We start from the raw sequence: 21,679 nt of genomic DNA on the forward strand, positions 1-21,679 counted from the left end.
GTTGCTGAAGGTATTTAGCTGCTGGGCTGGGATTTGAACCCCTCCCTGTCTGTGACCCCAGAACCTCCCCCCACCCTTCCCCGAGCACAATGGTCCTCATATGTCACCTGTATAAAAATCACCAGCTTACTGGGCCCAGCTCCAGAGTTCCTGATTCAGTAGGTCTGGACCTCAGAGTCTGCATTTGTAATAAATTCCCAGGTGTTGCTGATGCTGCTGGCCTGGGAACCACACTTTGAGAACCACCCTGCTGGTCTATACTACCTCCCTATACAGACCTGTTTCTGTGTCCCGATTGCCCTCCTCATTCTGAGAGCATTCCCCTATGTTGCCATTCGACTTCACAAACATCACTTTCAGCTGCTACATGCTATCGTGCATGTTCTTTAAAAGAAATCTACAGATTATTTGGTGCTTTGGAATTCACAGACTATGTCTTCAGTTTTGAGCCCAGGAAAACCACCCACAGTTACATCCCTTCCTGAGAAGGATTCTTTGTGCCCTCCAGCTGGTCCAGAAGAGACAGTACCTTGGATCATTGCATCAGTCCCAATACTGTTTCCAGGGGTTACTTAAATCTGTTCCATTCTTTAAGGTATGATTCAGCCTTTACCTCCACCAGGAAGACCACCCAGCCTGCACCTCCTTCGGTATCTCTTCTATGCTGAGCACAGTAACATGGGTATTACTGTGGTTGATTGTCTCGTTTAGAACTGGGAATGAATTTTGTCTCTTCTAGAAAGTGATCCTCAGAGCACAGACTGTCAGCCCTGCAACGCCCAAGGACACTTGGGCCAGCCCCTTTGGTATATAAATGATGAAACTAAGGCCAGAGATGAAGAGACATGTCCCAAGCCACACAGAGCACTGTCCCTATAAACTCCATTTTGAATTAATTCATGACAACAATAGATTTATTTTTGACCTTCTAGCTGATTTACATTTACTGTTTTAAATGACTTCCCAGATATCCCTACACTGAGAGCATACAGACTTGAGACAGATGGGGTACAGCAGCTGTCCCCACCTCACCCCCACTCCACACTTCCCCCTGTTGTGTAGCCTGGGGACTGCCTCGGGGGCTATTGCCTCCGTCTTGCCCGAGGGCCCTCCAGCACCTGTGTGGGTAGCCTCTGGAGAAAACGCCAGATCCTGGATCCTATTCCAGAATTTTTACAAGGGGTCCACTGGAGCCCAGGCACCCTCAGCTCCTCTGACTCCCCAGGGGCTTGGGCTGAGTTTACAGGAGCCCAGAGTTTGCAGCTGGGCCCTTCATCTGAAAGTATAACCTGTGTGCCGAGTTCAGGATGGAGTGAATAATGTGGAAGGGAGCCACAGCTGCTCTTTCTCTGTGGGAAGGAAATATGCCTGGAGGCTTATGTTTTTATTATCTAACAAGTATATTTTCTCTGAAGCAGACTCAAAATGGGTCAAGAATAATTATTCCCTGCAGTCCCACCTCCACCTTCTCCTCTCTGGGGACCGTGTGACAGGCCCTTGGCTGGCTCTACATCCCTGGTCCCTTCGCCTGGATGGCAGAAGGCTATTCTTCATTTCAAATTCGCTCTTATATTTTTCTTGTTACAGAAGCAATATGTATGCTCATTATTTAAAAATCAGAAAATATGAGCCAAAAAAGAAATGAATGGAAATACTTCATAATACCAGCCACCCCAAAGATAAACACAGTATAAAACTGTGGGTATCAATTCCAGATCATCCTTCCTTTCTTCATTCTTTCATGTAAGATTTTTATGTAGCTATAAACATGCTATTTGGGCTTCCCAGGGGGGTCAGTGGTAAAGAATTCACCTGCCAGTGCAGGAGACACAGGAGGCATGGATTCAATCCCTGGGTCGGGATGATACTCTGGAGGAGGAAATGGCAATCCACTCCAGTATTCTTACCTGGACAATTCCATGGACAGAGAAGCCTAATAGGCTACAGTTCATGGGGCTGCAAAGAGTTGGACATGACTGAGCGACTAAGCAAGCAAGAAAACATGCTATTTAGTATTATAGAGCTTTTTTTTTCACTATAAATAAAATCATGATTACATATACTGTAACATGCTTTCTTCACTTAGAGCATCTTGGACACCTTTGCATGTCAGTGCTTAAAGATCCAATTCACCCTGGTTAAATGGGTGCTAGTCACTTAGTCGTGTCCGACTCTTTGCAACCCCATGAATTATAGCCTGCCAGGCTCCTTTGTCCATGGAATTCTCCAGGCAAGAATACTAGAGTGGGTTAGTGTTCAATAATTAATAATGCCGAAGCACTGATTTACTCCGTCCTCTATTGTTGGCTATTTAAATTATTTTCAAACTTTGCCTATGAACAATGCACACATCTTTATGTACTGCCCAGTTACCGCCAGTTAATTCACTGGACATTTTTAAATTTTTTTTTCCATTGGGCATTTTTTAATGGTGAAGCTTATTTATTCATTCATTCCAGCAGGTATTTACCATGCTCCTGCTGTATGCCAGCATTGTGTCACAGGCAAGGGCTGAGATAGCACCCAAGATCCCTATCCTAGAATTCTAGAAAGGGGACACGGTTCATAAAGAAAAAGTAAATTTACAAAGTCACAGCAGATTGGGAGATGGACTCTGAAATCAACATGTGATGTGATGGAGAGAGAGAAGGAGAAGGTGGGTACATGGGAGGTCACAGGAGACCTCGCTGATCAGGTGTGTTTGAGTTGAGACCTGCAAGAGAAGAAACCGGGCTGAGGAAGATGAATGGGGGTTGAGGCAGGAGGGGCTGCAGTGGCTGAGGAAGGGAGAGGAGGCTGGGCGGAGGAAGCAGAGGACCCCTGATCCAAGAAAAGGCTGGAGTTGTCGGAGGGGTCAGAGTGCTTGGGAACCAAAGTCTGCAGACACTATGTAGATTTCCTTCTGGGGCCAATGTGACAGGGCAGTGGCAGAGGGATGGAGAGGAAGGAAAGGAATTGAGATTTATTTTGGAGTTGGAACCTACAGGACACGCTGATGCATCCTGGAAAGAGGATCAGGGAGAGAAATCAAAGGAAACTTCCAGTCCATGGGGTCGCAAAGAGCTGGGCATGACTGAGCACACACACACAATCTTCATCCATGAGGAGCCTAATACCGCCTCCTCTCTGATTTCCAGAGTCAGTGCCCTGGGTTGTCTAGACGATGCCAAGGGAAAGTCTCCTGAACTGGCCAGCTCCCTTGCTGGGGTTTCAGAGCACCCTCTAGCCCACCAGGCTTTGCCCTCCTGTTGGTCTCTCTAGCCCCTCGCAGGAAGGATGTCAGTGCAGGGCCTGAGTCTCCACCAGCAGAAGAGTTCGGAAACCTATGAAGCACATACTGAAATCTCTTTACAGAGTTACTAGGGCACCTGAATTACGGAAGCAAGAGACCTACTAGGATGTTGCTCAGATCCTGTTTTTCTTGGACTATGTGCAGGGCTGTCCCCAGGAGCGAGTGTGGGGTCAGCTTGGGGTAGGGGTGGCCACTGGCTCACACTTCACTATGCGGTGCTGTTCAGGTGTCCTGGCACATGTGGGACCAGGAAGAAATGGCACCCACTGCAACCCTGGGAAGATGCTGGTAGGAGGCCCATCACATAGGTGAACAGATCCCCGATGAGACTTCACAGAGCAGTAACAATATCTTTCTAAAAGATGAAAACTGCAGTCTTTAAAGTGCAGTAAGTTTTCTCCCTCTTTGAGGGTGTGTTGTGTAGTGGGGTGTGTGAGAGTGTGTGGTCTTTTTAAAAAGCCAGGCCCATGGGGTATGGTCCAAAGCCAGGAACTCTACGCTTTGACAAAGAGCAGAACCATGGTTTTGTTTTCTCTGTGGGAGAGAAAGGCCTTGCCGAACCCCCCATCGGGTGAAGGCACCAGTCAAGAATGCAATCCTAATTAAAACTTTAGGCAGTCAATAAATTACCCTTGCAGAGTAGACTGACGTTCTCCTGATTTCATGCCTGGGCCTTTGAGAAGGGAAGGAAGAAAGAAAGAAACAGAAGAGATTAAGATTCCTTCCCCCAGGCTATTTCTGGTGAACCAGTTCCTGGGGTTTTATATACATTTTCAACAAAAGGACAGATATGTGGGACAGATGAAGTGGCTTTGCAGGGGGGCTGGGTCTGACATGCTGGAAGTGGTTGTCCTTAATGGAGCAAGACTGGCTGCACTGAGCCATTTCCAGGATGGAATCCTCCTCTTCCTCCGGGCCCATCAGCTGTGAGTCCAGCTGTGAGCAGGACACAAGCATTCTGCCACTGTGGTCTGGGCAGCCTGTGCTGGTCATGGAAGGACTGGGCATGGGGAGTAGGGAGAGATTGAGTGACCTAAGAATTGGGCTGTCTTCCCACCTGCCTGAGGGTGGATCTGGGAAATGGGGAGAAGGGAGGGGCTGGAGCTGGCTGAGGTGTTGCCGTAAAGAAGACTTCACAGAGCTGATGGAAACATCATTCCATACTACAGTGCAGCCAGGTAAGGGGCTAGTATGAGGCACAGACTGGGTGTGATGGTGGAGTGAATTGATTCACTGGGGTACCCACCCTAATGGGGACAGCCTTTGAATGTGGATTGAGGCGTCTCAGCAGCTTTGGCAGAATGGTGAGGTTCATCCAGGGATGTGTGAACCGCATGACAAAAGGCATAGACATGAAAATGTACGGTGCGTGTCAGAGACACAAGGTGGGGTGTTGGAGTATGATACTGGGGAGGCAGACTGGGTCGGCTTCTGAGCGTTCCTGCAGGCTGTCCTGAGGTCTGTCTTCTTCTGTGTGTGTGAGTGACGACTTCATCAGAAAGATGGGTCAGTCAGGGAGGTCAAAGCCAGGCTGGATGGGAAAGAAGCTCCAGGCCACCGGGAGCCACACTGCCCCGGTGGACATGGCAGTGCTGAACAGGACGGTCCCGGTGGCCTTGGCACAGGATCAGCAGGCCCTGGGAATCAGTTTGGGTGGCAAGGTCAAGGAGACATCAAGCTCAACTCCCAAGTTTGGGAAATGAGCTGCTGCCACACGTAAATCAATTTTCTACTCCACTAAGTTTCTTCATTTAAGCGCCCAAACTTACATTAAGTCTTTTTGAAAGAAGACTCTCTAAACAGTGACCACTGAACACTACCCTCTGCTTTTTTCAGCAAAGAAGTAGAACTCCCCAAAGAGGGGAGTGTTTCTATGAGTAGTTGTAACTGACCTCATTGTCACAGGCCCTCCTTGCCTGTTGAGGTGTTTGGGACCCTTTGCCCCAGCACCCAGTGGCCCCAGGCTAGTGTCCTTAGCTAGCTCTGGGTCTTACCCTCTAAAGGGGGTGGGGGGGAATCCATTGTTTCCTCCCCATTTTTTCTTTCTGTCTTTGCTCCCAGGTGTCATTTCTCAGTTGTAAAGCTTTTGAGACTCTCACGCTCCTACTTCTAATCTGTCCCCAGCTTTTCAAATCTACAAATCTTCATACAATAAAGTATATGGCCACTCTGATGGCTGTTTCCCTTGTTCACTGGCTGGTTCCCTCCAGTTCCTTCCACCTCCATAGCTTGACTGGGGATGATGAGCCAAGTACACGGGGATGGTTTTGTAGTCCTTTGATGTGACCTGCTGTGCCTGGTACTGTGCTGAACACATTGTCCATGCTCAGTAAACACTGATGGATTTAAGAGAGGTGGGTAGGCATCTATTTTTCCATCATCAGAAGAGTTTACCTTTTGGTCTCTGGTAGACCAGTGTTCCAAAGCCACACTGCAGAGCCAGTTTCTCCTCCCTTCCGTGTCATGTTACTTGTGTGGCAATTGCCCGTAGCCCTGCGGACACCTGCGCTTCTGGAAGAGAATCACCCTGCGTTCTGCGTTCCCTCATTGTCTGTGGATCTCGGCACCCAGTGATGCCCAGAGAAAAGCGGATGAGTCACAGGTGTGGATCTGCTGGGCAGCTCCAGTCGTTAGCGAGACAAAGCCACAGGTGTGCCCTCGGCGCTAGGAAGCAGGAATAGGAGTCTTGATGATTTTCCAGGTCTCGGGTCAAGTTAGTTATGTGCAGACTTGAAAATGTTTTGGAGATATAGCCAGACTTCCGCAGCCATGGAGCAAATGAGAATGATTTCTGCTGTTTGTTGTGCAGGGGGGTGGGGGGGCACCATTTAAGCCCATGCTAGGGCTAGCTCTTGCCTTGCTAGGTCAACGTTTTCATGCCCAGAGCTATAAATTAAAAAAATACCTTAGGCTTGGGTACCATCTCTCTGATGAAAAGCTGGGTCTGTTTATTCTTTCGCGGTTGCTAGGAGCGTTACAGACTAGAAGGAAGGGGATGGAGGATGAATGATTTTTAAGCGTATCTTCCAAGAGGAATAAAACTGCAAACACAAATTCCCGCAATCCGGACAGTAACTGGTTTCCACCCAGTGTAGCAAAAGCTCATCGCAAGATCAAGACTCTGAAAAATCAATCCCCTGCGCTATGGTTTAGCTGGGTCACTGGCTTGATTGAAAGCCCTAGTTCAGCGGAATGTGAGGGCATGGTGTAGTAAGTAGGCCAAGTCTATGCGAACCAGCCTGTGAATCAGTTACGTGAAACAACAGACTTGAGTGGCATCAACAATCATCCTAATCTAGTTCAACCGGGAGCAGCAGTTTATCTCAGAATCTCATTTAATGCCACAAGATGAAGGTTGTTTTCTTGATACGTTGGGTTGCAATTGCAAAAATCCTGCAGCATTCTGGTATTCTTGCCCTCTTTCATTTCGACATGGTCCTTAATGACTTAATCCCACTTCCGGATGGTGTGCAGGCTTCACTTCTGCTAGAGATAACTAGGATGAAAGGCCTGATCGTTTACGTGGATGACAAGGCTTTGCTTTCACAGATCCAGAAAGAATCTGATAGAGGACAGGCTCTGCTAATTATTATCTTAAAGACAGCTGCTGAATAATTATTCTAAACCCAAAGTCAACACTTTTGGTATAAGTTCTTCAGTGTTTCACTGGCTTAGAGCAAACATCCTGTCTCAGTTTATATACAATGCTGAGCAAAAATCCGCCCCAAAACTTGGCTTAAAAGATCAACAGTCATTAATTTGTCCAGGATACTGCAGTTCAATAAGACTCAGTTCATCTCTGCCTTTCCTGATGGCAGCTAGGACCAAGGCCGGAAGTTGCATTTCCAAGATGGCGCATGGAACTGGCTGCTGGATGGGAGCTCAACTGGGCTATTGACAAGAGCCTCAGGTGTGGTCTCTCCAGGTGGCTAGGGTGGGTTTTTCACAGCATGGTGGTTAGGTTCTGAGAGGAAGTATCTTAAAAGTAAAAGTTTCCAGAGGACAAGCCCCACGGAGCAAGTACCTCTCAAGCTTCTGCTCATATCATGCTTGCTTGTATCTCACTGGCCAAAACCAGTCACATGGTATGGTAGGCACTATAATGACCATCCCTCCCCAAAACGTTCACATCCTAATCCCTAAAAATTGTGAATGTTATCTTGTACATGCCAATAGCGTTTTGCAGATGTGATTAAGGATCTTGAGATGGAGAGGCTGTTGTTATTCAGTTGCTAAGTCGTGTCTGACTCTTTGCGACCCCATGGACTGCAGCACGCCAGGCTTCCCTGTCCTTCACTGTCTCCCAGAGTTTGCTCAAATCCATGTCCATTGAGTCAGTGATGCCATCCAACCATCTCATCTTCTGTTGCCCTCTTCTCCTCCTGCCTTTAATCTTTCCCAGCATCAGGGTCTTTTCCAATGAGTCAGTTCTTCACATCAGGTGGCCAAAATATTGGAGCTTCAGCTTAAGCATCAGTCCTACCAATGAATATTCAGGGTTGATTTCCTTTAGGATGGACTGGCTTGATCTTGCAGCCCAAGGGACTCTCAAGAATCTTCTCCAGCACCACAATTCAAAAGCATCAGTTCTTTGGCACTCAGCCTTTTTTTCTTTCTTCTTTCTGGAGAGGTTATCCTGGATTATATGAACATCCCAATCTAACCACAAGGGTCCTTTCAAGTGAAAGAGGGAGGCAGGAGAGTCAGTGTCAGAAAAGAAGATGTGAGGAGAGAAGCAGAATCTGAAGTAACGCAGAGGTCAGCTTTGAAGACAGAGGAAGTGGCCACAGGCAAAGGCTTGCAGGAAGCTTCTCAAAGCTGAAAAAGCAAGGAAACGGTTTCTTACCTAGACCCTCCAGAAGCCCTTGCTGATACCTTCATTTTAGCCCAGTGAGATTCATATCAGACTTCTGACTTCCAGAACCATAAGATAACAAATTTGTGTTTTTTTTAAGCCACTAAGTTTGTGGTAATTTGTCACAACAACAATAGGAAGCTACTGCCAAGCCCAGAGTCAGTGTGGGAGGGAAGTACAAAGAGCGCATATGGGAGCCTTGGTTCACTAGGGGTTCATCAAGGGAACAGTCTACCCTTAAATCAAGCTACATTTTACAAACCAGAATATCCTTGGGTTTTCATCATGTAGTTATCTTGCTCAAAGTTAAGTATTTTTGTGGGTGTGTATATGCTCAGTTGCTAAGTCATGTCTGACTCTTTGCAACTCCATGGACTGTAGCCTGCCAGGCTTCTCTGTCCATGGGTTTTTCCAGGCAAGAATACTGGAGTGGGTTACCATTTCCTTGTCTAGAGGATCTTCCCAACCCAGGGATTGAACCTACATCTCCCAAGTCTCTGGCATCTCCCACATTGGCAAGTGGATTCTTTACCACTGTAGGTGCCTTATCAATTTTCCTGGTCAAGATGCGCAGTTCGTTATCTATATTCTATAGTTGCTTCAAGCTAAAATTGTCATTGCCATGCTGAATGGGACAGCACTTTTAGACCTTAACTTATTTTGGAATTAATGTAATATTCTTTTTCCTTTCCCCAATTTTTATTATGAAAAATTTAAGCATAGAGAAAAGTTAAAAAATCTAATACAATGAATTTCTGGATACCTACCACCTAGATTCAATCATTGTTAATATTCTGCCATATTTCCTTGATTTATATTTGTGTGCATATTTATCTATCTGTAGATATATTGAAATAGATAGGTAGACAGATAGTAGATAGGGAGAGATGTGTGGGTTTTTTATGTGAAAGTTTCAAACATCCCAACCCTTTATCCCTAAATACTTTAGCATATGTGTCCTAACTGTAAGGACATTCTCTGATATTACCACATTGCTATTATCACAGATAAGAAAATTATTAATTCCCCACTATCATCTAATATTTGGTATACATTCAAATTTCCCCAGTGGCTAAAGCATATGTTGTTTTAATAGCTTTTTAAGAATCCATTCATACAGATCATTTACTTAATGTCTCTGTAGTCTCTTACTCTAAAACAACCCTACACCTTTTTTCTCTTTTCAGGACACTGACTTTTTGAAGAGACCAGGCTGCTTGGGTTGGGAATGTCCCACATCCAAGTTTTGCCTAGTTATTTCTTTCTAATGTTGTCTGACTTGTCCTCAATCCACTGTATTTCCTGTAAATTGGAAGTTGGGTTTCAAGGTTTGATTGGCTTTGTTGACATTTTTGTCAAGAAAACTTCATAGATGATGCTGTGTCCTTCACGTGTCCTCATACCCAGAGGTATATAATGTCAGGTGTCCCCTATTGGTGAAGTTATGTTTAATCACTGGGTTAGACTGGGTTAGAAGTGATGACCGTCAGGTCACATCATTGCTAAAGTAAGTTTTTCCTCTGTGCGTGCATGCATACGCAGTCTTGTCCAATTCTTTGTGACCCCATGGACTGTAGCCCACCAGGCTCCTCTATCCATGGGATTTTCCAGGCAAGAATAACGGAGTGGGTTGCCATTTCCTTCTCCAGGAGATCTTCCAGACCTCAGGATTGAATCCATGTCTCCTGCGTTTCCTACACTGGCAGGTGGATTCTTTACCACTGAGCCCCCTGTGAAGCCTTTTTCCTCTGTAGTTGCAAATAATCTTTGGGGTGATATTTTGGCACTGGGCAAATGTGCTGTTTCCAATAACTTTTCACCTAGTGGCTTTTGCATACCTCGAGAATCCTTACCCAAGCCAATTATTTCAGGTATAGAATAGTGATTTTTCTAATTCTATCATTCTTTCTATGTTTATTAGCTGAAATCGGCCCCTTCCTGGTTTTAGGCACAATATGTCCCAGACAGATCTCATATTTTCCTTGTTCCAGACCTAAAATCAGCCATTTTCCTGAGGCACCCTGGTTCTTTTTAGTGTGAAATTTAAAACTAACATCTAGGCCCTAGGGATGCTCATTCTAAGGCCATTTAGTGGATAGAGCCAGGAAATTTATTTATTTAACAAGTTAAGTGTTCACATTTGTATTTCCGATTCAAATACTCAGGCTTTTTCTTCTTCGTTTTATTTTTTGTATCTCCTCAAATGGAAATTTTCAATCCATTTTCAAAACATCAACATATTTACTTTTTTGTACTAACACACACGTGAAATAGTTTTCAACTTACAAGACCCATATTGTTACTAACAATAAAACTGCTGAGTGAAGTTTCTCTTTACACTTCTTTTGACTTTATTTTTTATTTTATTTTTTTTAATAAATTTATTTATTTTAGTTGGGGGCTAATTACTTTACAATATTGTAGTAGTTTTTGCCATACATTGACATGAATCAGCCATGGGTTTACATGTGTTCTTTTGACTTTAGAATATATCCTATTATGAAAGCACAGTCAGAGTACTGTGTTCAAAAGTCATTCTTCATGTAATTGTGTAATCAATTTGATAACCAGCTTCATTTGTTGACATTTGTCTTGGATTATAGGGTTTAAATTAAACTGTTGTTGTTTAGTTGCTTAGTCATGTCTGACTCTTTTGCGACCCCATGGACTGTAGCCCACCAGGCTCCTCTGTCCATGGAATTTTCCAGGCAAGAATACTGGAGTGGGTTGCCATTTCTTTCTCCAGAGGATCTTCCCAACTTAGGAATCGAGCTCATGTCTCCTGCATTGGCAGGTGGATTCTTTACCACTGAGCCACCAGGGAAGTCCATAAATTAAATTAATCCTTAAATTAATTTTTTGGGGAAATGCGAAGCATTTACATGGTTTAAAAGTTAAATTGAATACTGGAGTGACAGCCATTTCCTTCTCCAAGGGATCTTTCCAACCCAGGAATCAAACTTGTATCTCCTGCATTGGCAGGTGGATTCTTAAGCACTGAGCCTCCAGGGAAGCCCATTTAATAAGGTAACCTCAGAGAAATGATGATTCCATATCCGTCTTCTCCATCACATCCCTCGACATAGGAAACGCTTTTGATAGCTTTTGGTTTCTCTTTTTTGTATTCACTCTCATCTCCCCAGCTTTCTTAGACCGCAGTAGCGGAGTGTCTGTGTTCTTCCTCTCCTGCTTTGTCCACTTTTCAGTACAGCCTGGAAGTCCCTCCACATCAGCCCACCCTCCTCCTCCCTAGTTGTGCTGCCCATCCTCATCTCAGTGGATTCAGCCAGTTTCTATCCATGGGTTGTTTCTGAGCTTTTCTTTTACCAGCAATGCTGTAATCAGTCATCTCTAGCATATGCTTTCTCACACATGAGAAGATATATACCTTCAAGTGGGATTAATGGGTCAAAAGATAAAAAACATATGTAATTTTGCCAGGTATCTCTGAATTCTCCTCTCTGGGAGTTGTACCATTCTGTATTCTCCCAGTGATATACGAGAAGGCCTGGGTCTCCACAGCCTTAACCACAAAATGCTTGCCACACTTTTGGATATTTGCCAATATGAGTAAGAGATTGAATTCCAGTTTAGTTTTCATTTATATTTATCTTATTAATGGGCTGCTGTCTATGGGGTCGCACAGAGTCGGACACGACTGAAGCGACTTAGCAGCAGCAGCAGCATCATTGTGAATAAGGTTGAGCATTTTTTCAGGTCTAAAGGCCATTTCCCTTTCTTTCTCTCTGAACTGTGTATACATTTTGTTTTTCTGTCAGGCATTTGGCCTTTTTCGTCTCAATTTTAAGAGCCTTTCCTAATATTATCAGAGATAAAGGTATCTCTGATAAGAGTGGCAGATGTCTTCCTTTCTGAGTTTTATCATGTCTTTTGGCTCCACTTGTACTTTTGCCATCCATTTGTCTTATTTTTATGTAGACAAATTTATCAATCTTATATTGCCTCTGGACTTTGAGTCATAAACTAGAAAGGTTTCTCCTCTACCAGGCTATCAAGGAATTCATCCATGTCATCTTCTAGTTCTAGTGTAATTCCATTGTTTGCTTAGATCATTCAATCCATTTAGAGTTTATTCCAGTAAATGGTATGCGATAATGGATTCAAATTTAGGTTTTTCCAAAAGCCCATGCATCTTTCCTCCGCAGGTTTGAGATGCTACCTTTATCACATACCAAATTTCCACATATATTTGGGTCTTGTTGCCCATTTTCTGTTCTGTGCATGGATCTATCAGACCTGAGATTCATGTAGATCATCTTGACCCACCTTTGGGAGGAAAGACCATGTGTCTCTGTCATGTCTTTCCATTGTCCAGGGTCAGCCCAACCCAGAGGATGAAAGCTCATGACTGATCACTTAACCTCAGCATGGAGTAGCTGTGGTCCATACAATCAGACTGTGATGGACATCACAGCAGACTCTCAGCAACCCAAATTGTACCAACAGCTTTGCTAAGGGCAACAGTACTTAGAGAGAGGGTCTAGGGAATGGTCAGTGCATCTAGTCTTCAGGAGTAGATGCTCTAAGAGCTCTTCCTGGGTCATGCTGGACACTTAGGTAATGTGTACTAGTCTATACTGGGCTTCCCAGGTGACGCAGTGGTAAAGAATCTGCCTGCCAATACAGGAGATATGGATTTGATCCCTGGGTTGGGAAGATCCCCTGGAGTAGGAAATGGCAACTCACTCCAGTATTCTTGCCTGGAAAATTCCATGGACAGAGGAGCATGGTGGGCTACAGCCCGTGGATTTCCAAAGAGTCAGACATGACTGAGCACACACACATACACACACACCCGGTCTATACTATGTTGGCTCCCTGTGGAACTGCTTTTGGTAAACAATCCTCTGTTGACTCATATGGTCCTGTATTGAGAGCTGTGTTAAGGAAAAAAACCGTGTGAATCTCAAGGGTATTGTTGAGCATTTACTATACCATTCTCTCCCTTCTGGTTTTATCTTATTTTGGGGGGTATTTATCCTGATTTCTTGATTTTTTTTAATTTTACTTGTATATTTTTTCAGTGCACTTTTGCAGACTGTTTTGAAGTAGAGGGATATATTTTCAAAGGAAAAGGGAAGGAAGGAAACCACAAGAAGGATGGTTTGGCTCTGCTAAAATATGTAAACAATATACCGTCCTTGATTTCAGGCTAGATTTACTGCACTTTTCAAAGGAACTTCTCTTTGACAGGTTTACCTAATGCAGAAAAACACCTTTGCTTCCAGGTCAAGCAGCTTTCATCCTTTAAATCTTACCGTTTTAGAACAGAGAGGAAAAAATGCAGATGGATTTTAAAGGCTGATATAGGTTCAGACAAGTGTTTTAGTGACTAAAGTCAGCTTGAGGCATTCGTGTTTGACTTGATTGAACACATCTGCACCCTGACTCATCTTTGCCATTGGTGGTCCACCCCAGGGTAAAAGCTGCATTGCCAGGTGAACCAAACGCAGACCTTTCTGTTGGCCTTCATCACCATGCAGTCACTGTCTCCCTCACTTCCTGGTCCTCCTCATTTGGTCCAACAGCCCTTTGAACCTGTGTGGAGACCACACTACAGCTAGGAATTCTTGGCTGCCTCATTCCCTTTAAATTCCTTTACTCTAGTCTCCCCAGCTCTGGGATCAGCTTGCATCTTAGGTGACAAAATTGACCTTTCCTGCTTCATAAATTCATTCACCTTTCTTGCAAGTGTGCCCGGAATCCCAGTATTAGGACGGCCCTCCCTGAGTAGCCTGTAATATCAGTCCTGTGGGGAGGAGGCTGGGTGGGTAGGACATGTCCTTGACCTTCAATGGTGCTGAGAGAGATGGCCTGGGCACCAGCACTCATGGTGCAGGCTCTGCAGGAGGCACAGTGAGGGGGCTGTGTCTTGAGACTGTTCCATGGGGAGGCCCAGGGCCATAGGTAAAATAAACCTCAGAGAAAAACATGGTCTGAAAGGATACATGCACTCCAGTGTTCATTGCAGCACTGTTTACAATAGCCAAGACATGGAAGTGTCCATCAACAGAGGAATGAATAAAGAAGATGTGGTACATATATGCAGTGGAATATTACTCAGCCATAAAAAAGAACAAAACAATGACATTTGCAGCAACATGGATAGACCTAGACAGTGTCATACTGAGCGAAATAAGTCAGGCCAAGAAAGTCAAATGTTGTATGTATAGCTAATATGCAAAATCTAAAAAAATTATACAAATGAAGTTATTTACAAAACAGACTCACAGACTTAGAGGACAAACTCATGGTTACCAGAAGGGAAGGGGGAGGGATAGTTAGGGAGTTTGAGATTGACATGTACACACTACTATATTTAGAGTGGCTAACCAACAAGGATCTACTGCACAGAGAACTCTGCTCAACATTATATAGCAACCTAAATGGGAAAGAATTTGAAAAAGAATAGATACGTGTATATGGATAGCTGAATCACTTTGCTGTGCACCTGAAACTAACACAACATTGTTAATCAACTATACTCCAGTATAAAATAAGAAGTTAAAAAGTAAATAAACATCAGAATGGAACTCCTGCCACCTAACTGGTTTCTGAACACTGGGGACTGCTAGTTCAAAGCATGTGACTTCCTCCGGTATTCTGCTACACTCTTCATCTTTTTCCCAAAGTGATGGTACTGCCCTCTGCTCCCCCAGATGCATCTTCCTTTGGTGTCTTGTCTTCCTGTTCTTTTAAATGTTTGAAAAGAGAAAATAGCTTTTCTGAAATCATTGCTTGGGAGGTGCCTGTATTTGTTGCATTCAGTCAAACATCTTTGCAAATATTAAAAAAAATCACACAGCAGCCTGCCATGTCTTCTGAACATTAACAGCTGCCTTGGCTCAGACCCCGCTGACCCTTTGTGGCCGGCCATGCACCCCTCAGTCTCAGCGCTTAGGCCATTGTCATGTCATTATTCCTTATGCAAAAGCCCATCTTTCTTATCTGAAAATCTGAAATAGGGAAAGCTCTGGAAACAAGAAATCATTTGACAGCAAGTTAAGTTCAGTTTAGCCGCTCAGTCGTGTCCGACTCTTTGCGACCCCATGGACTGCGGCACGCCAGGCTTCCCTGTCCATCACCAACTCCCGGAGTTCACTCAAACTCATGTTCATTGAGTCAGTGATGCCATCCAACCATCTCATCCTCTGTCATCCCCCTCTCCTCCTGCCTTCAATCTTTCCCAGCATCAGGGTCTTTTCCAATGAGTCAGTTCTTCACATCAGGTGGCCAAAGTATTGGGGTTTCAGCTTCAGCATCAGTCCTTCCAGTGAATATTCAGGACTGATTTCCTTCAGGATTTGACAGCAAAACCTGACCTAAACTGACATGAGGCCACTTGGAGTCCTTATTTATCCCAGTAAATATAAACAGTCTTACCTTTTACTATAGAAATGTTAATATACCTGATTCTGGGGTACTGTTTCAGAACCTCCTGGAAGTATCATGAGGTATGACATTCATATTCTGAACTCCAAAACAGATCTGGTCGCAGGGACTTGGGATAAGGGACTGTGACCTGCATAAAACCAGAGACTTGAAATGCCTATAATTTCACTCCATGTGACTGACAAAGTAATTCATGGAGACAAGTGACCCACACCAGAAAGAGTAAAAGTATATGATATCCAAGACTTTGAAAATATCCAAATGCAATCAGTATACTAAGAGCTTCTTCACCCCTGGAATGTACACAAGACATGCATAAGGTTTAGAAAAATGTCCCCAAATCAGATGTAACTAGATGTCACACAGTCCCCATAATTTCTTGATGCTGGGTTCCCTGACACCAGCAAGTTTCTAGAAATCTAATGGTAATAATATTTTAGATGCTTTCCATATGCCGGCACTGTTCTAATTGCCTGATATGGATTAGCTAACCAAATTCTTTTCACAACCCTTTGAAGCATAAACTATCTCTCTCTCCCTTTACAGATGAGGAAACTGAGATCCAGAGAGATGAAATGTATCCACTGCAGTTCAGAAGCCAGAAAACAGAAACTCTCTGGCTATTTAAGCAAAGGTTACTAGAGAGGATTAGGAGTTTCCAGGATCATTAGAAGGCAGGATCTAGGCTTAATCTCCAGGAATACTCACACTATAGACTGGGCTACCAGGCCTGCTACTTCCACAAGTGGGAAGGTTGGGAATCAGGACCCCATTATGAGAATTAGCCACCTCAGAAACACCCACCTTCACTGCCACCCAGGGACCAGGAAGGGTCATCGAGGCTGTTGCTTCAGTGTTCTATCTGCTCCGTGGGTAGTCTGCTTGCCAACACACCCACAAAGCCAGTGACTGGTCTCCTCACCCCTACCTGGCAGGAGAACAGCAGAATCTATGATCATACGGCCCCACCTCATTTCCTTGCCCTCTCAGATCATATTCAAGCACATCTGCTTGGTAGAACCGAAAACACATCTCAATCCCTGGAGGTTCAAAGGAGTAGGCCATTTTAGCGTTCTTGCCTTTGAAATATAGGAGGAAGCTTGAATGAATGTCAGCTGAGCCAATCTATGGTTTCACGCATTAACTAACTTCTTAAAGATGACACAGGAGTGGTGCAACCAGGATTTGAAGCCAAACTGTCTGGTTCCAGAGTTTAAGTTCTGTAAATTCTACCACCTCTCCAGGAGCTCATTCCTGGCTTGACTGGCCCCCCCCCCATGACGTATCTTCTCCTTGCTCTCTTCCTTCAGCAGGTCTACAACTGGTCCAGGTGTCTGTATGGTTCACAGGGGGCCTCCAACCCTAGACTCTGAATTTGGGGGGCTGAGATTGACGATCTCCATCTACCCTGGATTATCCCCATCTGCCCTATATTGGCTGGCTGAATCAGTTCCCTAGTGACCCAACAGTACCATGCAACAAACCACCCCAAACCTCAGTGACTGAAGACAATAAATACCTAGTGTTGCTCATCTAGTCTGTAGAATAACATTCTTCTGGTTTTAGCTGGGTTCATTCATGCCTCTCGGTCAGCTGCAGGTCACTCAGGTAGCTCCGTTATCTTGGCTGGCCTCTCTCAGGCTTGAGTTGGGCTGACTTATCTCTGGCTGGGTAGGCTGATCTCTCATCCTCCAGCATGGTCTTATAGTGGCTGTTGAGAAGTGAGAGAGGAAGTGGGAAAGCACATGTACTTTTCCAAACCAAACCCCATGGCCATGCTCAGGGTCATGGCGGAAAGGGTACTATGGATACAAAGTTCCAGAGCAAAGGGTGTGGATACAGGGAGGCCATTATGTCAACCTTAGACACAACATCTAACCTCTCAAATGAGCCCATTCACCTGGTGCCACAGAAAACACTGCTTAGAGGCTTTCTAGGGGAGGCATGGAGGCCCAAGGCTTCTGGAACCCCACCGCATCCAATCCAATGCAGAGCTCAGCCCCCAGGGGCTATCTGGCAAGATCCTGCATAAACTGAATCGCCGGTTCTTTTGGCTGCTTCCGTTCTGTGCTCAGGCCAGACTGGCAGCTGACTCAGAGACACAGCCCTCGACTCAGAGCTTCCGCTTAACAGAGCCACTGCTCAACAAAACAGTCTCTTGACATCTCAAGCGGCGTGTCTGCTCGCTCGCCAATTAAAAGGCTCATGTCCTCAATGTGACAAATGCCAGGGAAAACAACTCTGCAATTCAGAACACAAGTGGGGAGAACACGAGCGAGGTAATCATGAACCAAGCGCCAGCCTCATCCTCGGCGTTCATCTGGCTTCTCAGCGAGACAGCACAACTCTCCCAAGATTCCCTGTGTCACGACAGCTACTGTGCCCGCACTGCAGGATCATGTGAAGGGTCAGAGTTGTTTTTCCGTAGCTTAGATTTCGGCAGGCAGATCTTACATTTTCTTAATCCATATTTAATAGCCTGACAGTGCTGCCGGGTGGCTGTGCTATGAGAACCAAGTGGAGATGAGGTCCCTGTGCAGCTAAGCCCTTCTCTGCCCATCAGGACAGGCTGCCCCAGGCCCGGGTCTGAGGGTCAGAGAGCAGCTCTGTTATTGGAAGACTGCAAGGAAAACAGGTGTTCCTCCCAGTTTTTCCTCTGGATCAGTTGTCGCCCCAGGTCCCCCAGTGAAAGCAGAGGTGTATATTCCTTGGTTTATATCCAGGGTCCTCAGTCCATGGGATTCTCCAGGCAACAATACTGGAGTGGGTTGCCATTTCCTACTCCAGGGGATCTTTCCAACCCAGGGATTGAACCCAGGTCTCCTGTATTGCAGGCAGACTCTTTACCATCTGAGCCACAAGGGAAGATTTAAGTTAAAAAAAAAAAAGTAACAGCTTTATTGAGACATAACTCACCTCCCATGCAATTCACCCATTTAAGGTGTACAATTCAATGTTTTTTTAAATATATTCACAGATATAAGCATCCATCACCATGGTCAATATGTTCATCACCTCGAAAAGAAACCCATACCCATTAGCAGTCACTCCTCATTCACCCCTCCCCACAGCCCCGTGGGAACCACGAATCTACTTTCTGTCTCTATAGGTTTCCTTTTTCCAGACATATCAAATGAATGGCGTCATATAATATGTGGTCTTTTGTTACTGGATTCTTTCACCTAGCTTTAACCAAATACATCTTTTCAAGTTTCATCTTTGAAGGCAGATAAGTAGGTTTGGATCCTGGCTCCACTGCCAATTGGCTGTGTGGGATTAGGCAAATGGCTTGACCTCTCTGAGCTTCAGTTTCTCCATCTTAATATGGGAAGCATTCCAGTATTAACACACATAAAAGGCTTTGAGCTGTGCCTGAAATACAGGCTTTGGTCAGTGGGAGTTTTTAACCATCTTTCTCATCCTGGTTGTTCCTAAACTCTGTTTGGGGGGCCCCACCTCTCTGTCTTCATTCCCTCAACAAACAATTTCTGCAGTCTGCACCACTTTCCCCACAGGGGCTACACCTGAGCCCCAAGGACTGGGTCACCCTGCGTATGCCTTTCAAGTCCTCACAAATGTGCAGAGCCTCCTGCACACCACTCCTCTTCCCAAGGCAGTCTCATGGCCCCTCTTTGGGCTCCGATGTTCACAATAGTTCAGGGAACATCACCTGGAGGGCCTCCGCTTTGGATCCTCAATCTTCCTACTCCGCAACTGGGAGAGGGTGTCATTATAGCCCTGGTGGAAAGGAACCTCCCTCCCTTCGCTCCTACTTGTCCATGTGCCATGATACATTAATGTTAATATTATAAACCATAAAGTGACACAGACACCTTTAGAAAGGTCACAGGGTAAAAGAAAAGGAAATCTATCCCTCCAGCCTGAACATGTACTGACTTCCTTCTGGAGTCTTTCCATCTCCAGGCGGGTAGAATTTTATGAGACCAGTGAACTCCACTTGGGGGACTCTGAGAAGACAGAGTTCCCCCATCCCAGGGAATTCCCTGGCAGTCCAGTGGTTAGGACTCTGTGCTTTCACTGCTGAGCATGTGGGTTCAATCCCTGGTTGGGGAACAAAGATCCCACAAGCTGCATGGCCAAAAAAAAATTTCTTTTTAAGATTTCTCCACCCCAGAGCACTAGAGCAGCATTTCTGTGTCATCACCCCATTTATATTGGGACTGTGGTTTCTTTGTGTGTTTTTATATCTTTTCCATGTCTGAGTTTGTCTCCCCTGAGAGCCTGTAAACTTCTAAAGAACAAGAACTGTGTTGTCTTTTATAGGAGTCTGTGTTTCACAAGAAAAATAAGTAAAAGAAAAAAAAATTTAAGGTTTCTTATCTATGCACACAACCTTCTCTTATTGACGTAAGGATCCAGTGTCTCTAGAAATTGTCTTGCAAACACTTCCCCCCACCCCATGGCTTAGTCCTCATGTCCACTCAGTGATGCCTTCTGCCCCCAGAACCATGTCTGTGCTGTATAAGATGACAGGAAAATTCATCAAGGGCCAGTGCAGGGTCAAGAGGTAGGATGTCTCTGAAGCTTTAGGATTTTGTTTGCTTATACTGCATATCCCAAACTGAGACTTTTCAGAAATACTATTGAAAATAAAAGTTTCCTTCCTGCCATACGGGAACTCTGGGAAAGAACTCACCCTCTATTCTGGGCATTTGCTTTATTTCAGACACTCGGAGGATGAAGAAGGAAGCTTTTGGTGTAGGAACCAAGGCATCGTCATGGCCTGAGACAAGGCTGTAATAAAGATTATAATCAAGTGGCTCACTTTTACTGCATGCCTACTGATGCCAGTCCCTTTTCTAAACATCATGTTCTCTCCTCCCACCTTTACAAAACTCTGTAAAGAAGAGTTGCTCATTTGCCAGTAGGGAAACTGGGGCATCGACAAGAAACAACCTCAAAGCCCCACCACTACTCACCATGGATCCAGGATTCCTGCCATACCAGCCACACCTGAAAGCACAGAGTAACGACCTCAAAGTTCAGTCCTTCTGGTTTCAGCCACCCTCCATGATGCGCAAAGCATGTGGCCCCATTTTCCCACCAGAGTCTCATAAACATCCTTGTGAGGTCAGGAGCAGCGTGTGCTCATGTGTGTGTGCCACCCCATGGACTGTAGCCCACCAGGCTCCTCTGTCCATGGGATTTCCCATGCAAGAATACTGGAGTGGGTTGCCATTTCCTTCTGCAGGGGATCTTCCCAAATCAAGGATCGAACCGGTGCATTTGCAGACAGATTCTTTACCACTGAGCCACCAGGGAAGCCCCAGGAGCAGGTCACAGGGCCCAGACCTCCAGGGGGTATAGGTCCAGGCCTTGGGTGCACCTACTCCTAATCTCTTGCATCAGTTGCTTCTTTCTTAACAGACAAAAATAAAGGGAAGGAACCTATTAAATCTGCACAACAGTCCTATGGAGTTCAAGTGTTAACGTCCCCAGAAAGGTTAAGAGATGCTCCAGATTAAATCAGGCTGGGAAGCAGCGTCCCTACCTCAGAGCATTGCAGGGCACATTTGTTGTTTTCCATACTTGGTCTAGCACAGGACATCTGTGGTGTGAATAGGGGAATATGTGGCTTTATTTTCCCAGTGAAAGCTGGCGCTCCCTTTAATTCATAAACGTAGGCGACAAACCACAGTAGTATGTGGCTCTGTCACCCGTAGGAATCACAGATATTTTCCTCCTTATTGCACATGTCTCAAAGTATCATTTATATTCACCACTACTTGGAAGTTACAGTAGTTTTAAACACTACTCTTAAGACTCCCCTGGCGGTCTAGTGGTTAAGACTTCACGCTTTGTGGCAGCGGGTGGGGGGTGGCCTGTGTTCCATCCCTGGTTAGGGAACTGAGATCCTACATGCTGTGCGGTGTGGTCAAAAAATCCAATTTAAAAAAAAATGACTCTAGGCTTTATTATTTAATGCATTGATATAGAAGGATATTTACTACATTAACATTTCGTTGTTAACATTTTGATAACTATGTTTAAATGTAACAGGTTTCTTGAATCATCCTATGCAATTTATTTTATGTATTTAAAAGCATTATTCTGAAAAGGAATCTACATGCTTTTCACTAGGATGCCAAAGGTGTCCA

The 21,679-nt window shown here is 44.9% G+C and overlaps 1 protein-coding gene and 1 long non-coding RNA gene across 2 annotated transcripts in view; one reads left to right on the forward strand and one right to left on the reverse strand.

Annotated features, from left to right (window-relative positions):
* The window catches only part of KLHL29 (kelch like family member 29), a 327,064-nt gene that overhangs the window by 46,459 nt on the left and 258,926 nt on the right, over positions 1-21,679 (forward strand). The window lies entirely within an intron of this gene.
* On the reverse strand, positions 2,403-20,616 carry LOC145546257 (uncharacterized). Its single transcript, XR_014082700.1, has 5 exons — positions 20,501-20,616; positions 17,080-17,271; positions 5,287-8,110; positions 4,539-4,929; positions 2,403-3,965 (listed from the first exon to the last, which is right to left on the reverse strand). It is a non-coding gene; the product is annotated as an uncharacterized LOC145546257 (long non-coding RNA).

Source organism: Giraffa tippelskirchi, chromosome 4 (assembly GCF_054371585.1).
Source record: "Giraffa tippelskirchi isolate mGirTip1 chromosome 4, T2T-mGirTip1v1.2.pri, whole genome shotgun sequence".
In the NCBI taxonomy this organism is placed as follows: Eukaryota; Metazoa; Chordata; class Mammalia; order Artiodactyla; family Giraffidae; genus Giraffa; species Giraffa tippelskirchi.